At 34.6% G+C, this 4,650-nt stretch overlaps 1 long non-coding RNA gene across 1 annotated transcript; it reads left to right on the top strand.

The window, feature by feature from the left end:
* The first annotated feature begins 592 nt into the window (after nt 1–592).
* Nucleotides 593–3,763, top strand: LOC140174989 (uncharacterized). Its single transcript, XR_011865157.1, has 2 exons — nt 593–1,026; nt 3,098–3,763. It is a non-coding gene; the product is annotated as an uncharacterized lncRNA (long non-coding RNA).
* The last annotated feature ends 887 nt before the right edge of the window (nt 3,764–4,650 follow it).

Below are 4,650 nucleotides of genomic sequence, written 5' to 3'. Positions count from 1 at the left end.
ATAGATATAGTATAAAATTAAAGGAGTAGAGGTAGGTATTACCTGGACTTTTAGTGCGATCATAAAGTGCTAAAAGTTAGGATGTTACAATGATGAAAGAAGATCATGGCTTTGACTTTATCGTTTTGGTATGCTTTATTTTCATCCTTAATGGTATCTCTATAATCCATTGAATCAAGATGAATTTTGACATCTAGTATCTATGATAAGTAGTTGTTTTCAGATATATCAATAATATAACACCCCAAATTTTTGAAAAAATTAAATAAATAGTTATTCATAATTTATTATTTTATTTAAAAAAAATTATTTTCAACAAAAAAATTAAATAGAATTTTATAATTATTAAAGTTTAATTTAATTACTACTTATTTTATTAAATTTAAATTATTTATAAAACAAATATTTTGAGTAGACAAAAGTTAAATTTATTATTATTATTATTATTATTATTATTATTAACTACGCTATTATCATTAATATTGTTACTACTATTATATAAAGTTCCTTAGTTACATTAACTAAAATTCCTTAGCTACATTCATATATATATATGAGGCTATATTATTATTAGTTGGCGGCAAGCCATTAAGAAAATGGTAAATAAAGAAAAAGAAATAAATAAGGCTTATGTATGCATTGACACATAATCATTTTTATCTCATTAGTCATCATCATCTAGCTTTAGCTAAGCTCATTTGCATGCACGGTGAGCAATAGAAGAAGAAAGAGTGACCGAGAGAGAAAAAGAGAGAGAACCGTAACCACCAAAACTTCCGGCTTCGATTTTTTTAGATATGTAACTCCAATAAAAAATTTAATCCGATAAAAGTGTTCGTATTCCTCTCCTTTACATGTTAGTGTTATTTTTGTCCGGTAGAAATTGACGATGATGTGATTCCTCTTTTCCTGGAGTTCGGCTAACTGGAGTTCTAGGAAGCACAAACAATTTCTGACGCTTTCTTCTTCAGCAACTCAATCAAAAAGTTTTTCCAGAGCTTTCGAGGATTTTGGTTCCGTACGAAGGTAGGGGATTTATTTTTTTAAAGTTTTAAACATTTTTTTAATTTAGAATGCCTACAAAGTTAATTAGATAATTGCAAATATATTATATTGAGACATAGTTTTGTTATTGAGTATGAATTATTGCTTGAATGTGACTGGTTTGGTTATTATGAGAGAATAATTGATGGATTTAAGCTTAGATTGAGGTTGTGAAAATGTGATTGATGTGGAATTGAGATTTACTTAAGGATGGTGGATATTGTTGCAAGCTTGTTTGAGAAATTATTAGTTACTGGATATGTTAATTTGATTGGATGATATTGTGTTGAGCGTTGAATTGATTTAGGTTTGTGCTCGGTCTGAATTTATTGTGATGACGATTTATTTGTGACTGTCTTCTGATTATTAAGAATTTTGCTGATTTGAGAATTGTTGAGAAAAAGGCTGGTGAATTGTTGAGGAATAGCGGACCCGTAAGGGTAGTTTAGCCGGATTTTAGAGGAAATGTTGTCAAATTCTTATAAAACTCTAAGACTTTATTTAAAGTGTTATTTAAAAGAAAATCTAATTTAAGAATATTACTTGATTTCGATTTATTACGAAAAGAGTTTTATTTTCAAACCGATTTATTAAGAAAAGTATAATGTTTTAAACTCAATCTTTTGAAAAGGAATTTTACTCTAAGTTATGTTTTGAGTTCGGTTCGATAAGAAAGAAAAGAAGAGGAAGAATAAAAAGTAAAGGAAAGAAAGATAATTAAAGGAATCTCTGCCACAGGAGAGCAGAGAATAAAGATTAAAGAATATAGTAACTAAAAGGATCTCTGCCACAAGAGAGCAAAGAACAAAGATTAAAGGAATATATTGATTAATGAAATGACTGCCACAGGAGAGCAGATGTGACATTGTTTGGGCCTTAGTGCCAAATGTAAAGTGGGGATGCCCACACACTGAGAACTGTTTTCCAGATGTACGCTTATTGATTTGGAAAGTCACACTGTATGCGGCCTAGCCGTACGACTTAAAGTCACACTGTGTGCAGCCTAGCCATACGACTTATAAGCACATTGTATGCATCTGGAAATCCATATCTGGGACTTGTGTCTGGGTAATGTCGGGAGCGGGTAGGCAACCGACACATGAGCTTATGGCCTGCATTAGGAATAGACATGCATCATGTTGTCTGCACATTTGCATTTGATTGCGCTTACTTGTCTTATTTCTTTGTGATTGTGTTGTTTGTCTTGTTGTGACTTGCTTGTACATTGAATTAAATCTCTTGTTTATACTATTTGTTTGTGAATGTATTAGAGTGATTACGAATTGACTTTTGACTAAAGATTAACTATGTGGCTGAGAGACGGGTAATGCGACTAGTTTTATATTTAAAATTTGTTATGAGTTTAGAGATTTTAAAAAGAGGTAATTTGTTAGCTAAAGTAGAACAAGAGTATTTTCAAAGGGTTCGATAAAAATAAAGTTTTATCGAGTAAAATTAACTATTTGTACTTTATTTCGTTACTTTTACGGCATTCCTATTCCCTACTGAGAATGTGTGGTTTGATATCACCCCAAAATCTTCAACCCTTTCAATGACACAGGTTCGGAGATTCAGTAAGAAGCTGCAGACGATTAGTATATTTACTTGTGACTCCTGTTGTTTTTATAGAGTTTTCTTGCCCTTGTTGCTTCAGGATTTTTATTTTATCCAGAGGGATAGGTATTGTATTTGAGTTTTACATTGAATTTAATTGTATGGCATCTATTATTATTAATAATTATGTGATTATTGTTACTTGAAGACCTTTTGGTATGTGATTTTAATTACTAAAAATTTATTTTTCTGAAATTTTCTTAAAAACTAAAACGTGATACCGACGTAAAGGCTCAATATTAAATAGATAAGAGAAAATGGGTTAGTAACGCCTTACTTTTGGTACGATCATGACGTGTGATGAGCAGATAATTTATACGCTTTTTGGCATTGTTTTTAGTATGTTTTAGTTAGTTTTTAGTATATTTTTATTAGTTTTTAGTTAAAATTCACTTTTCTGGACTTTACTATGAGTTTGTGTGTCTTTCTGTGATTTCAGGTATTTTCTGGCTGAAATTGTGGGACTTGAGCAAAAATCTGATTCAGAGACTAAAAAAGACTGCAGATGCTGTTGGATTCTGACCTCCCTGCACTCGAAGTAGATTTTCTGGAGCTACAGAAGCCCAATTGGCGCGCTCTCAACGGCGTTGGAAAGTAGACATCCTGGGCTTTCCAATAATATATGATAGTTCATATTTTGCCCAAGATTTAATGGCCCAAACTGGCGTTCAAAGTCACCATCAGAATTCCCAGCGTTAAACGCCGGAACTGGCACAAGGATGGGAGTTAAACGCCCAAACTGGCACAAAAGCTGGCGTTTAACTCCAAGAAGAGTCTCTACACGAAAATGCTTCAATGCTCAGCCCAAGCACACACCAAGTGGGCCCGGAAGTGGATTTTTATGTCATTTACTCATCTCTGTAAACCCTAGGCTACTAGTTCTCTATAAGTAGGACCTTTTACTATTGTATTTTCATCTTTTGATCACTCTAGATCTCTAGATCATCTTTGGACATCTAGTTCTTAGATCATTGGGAGGCTGGCCTCACGGCCATGCCTAGACCTTGTTCTTATGTATTTTCAACGGTGGAGTTTCTACACACCATAGATTAAGGTGTGGAGCTCTGCTGTACCTCGAGTATTAATGCAATTACTATTGTTCTTCTATTCAATTCCGCTTGTTCTTGTTCTAAGATATCACTTGCTCTTCAACTTGATGAATGTGATGATCCGTGACACTCATCATCATTCTCACCTATGAACGTGTGCCTGACAACCACCTCCGTTCTACCTTAGATTGGGTGGATATCTCTTGGATTCTTTAACCGGAATCTTCGTGGTATAAGCTAGAATTGATGGCGGCATTCAAGAGAATTCGGAAGGTCTAAACCTTGTCTGTGGTATTCTGAGTAGGATTCAATGATTGAATGACTGTGACGAGCTTCAAACTCCTGAGGGTTGGGCGTTAGTGACAGACGCAAAAGAATCACTGGATTCTATTCCAACCTGATTGAGAACCGACAGATGAATAGCCGTGCCGTGACAGGGTGCGTTGAACATTTTCACTGAGAGGATGGGAGGTAGCCACTGACAACGGTGAAACCCTTGCATACAGCTTGCCATGGAAAGGAGTAAGAAGGATTGGATGAAGACAGTAGGAAAGCAGAGAGATGGAAGGGACCAAGCATCTTCATATGCTTATCTGAAATTCCTACCAATGAATTGCATAAGTATCTCTATCTTTATCTTTATGTTTTATTCATCATTCATAACCAATTGAGTTTGCCTGACTAAGATTTACAAGGTGACCATAGCTTGCTTCATACCAACAATCTCTGTGGGATCGACCCTTACTCGCGTAAGGTTTATTACTTGGACGACCCAGTACACTTGCTGGTTAGTTGTGCGAAGTTGTGTTTATGCCATGGTATTGAATACCAAGTTTTTGGGTTCATCACCGGGGATTAATTGAGTTGTGAAAAGTATTGATCACAATTTCGTGCACCAAGTTTTTGGCGCCGTTGCCGGGGATTGTTGAGTTCGGACAACTGA

The sequence above is a fragment of the Arachis hypogaea genome, chromosome 9, assembly GCF_003086295.3.
Source record: "Arachis hypogaea cultivar Tifrunner chromosome 9, arahy.Tifrunner.gnm2.J5K5, whole genome shotgun sequence".
In the NCBI taxonomy this organism is placed as follows: Eukaryota; Viridiplantae; Streptophyta; class Magnoliopsida; order Fabales; family Fabaceae; genus Arachis; species Arachis hypogaea.
Note: the sequence above shows the minus strand (reverse complement) of the source record. Positions and strands in the feature narration are given on the sequence as shown.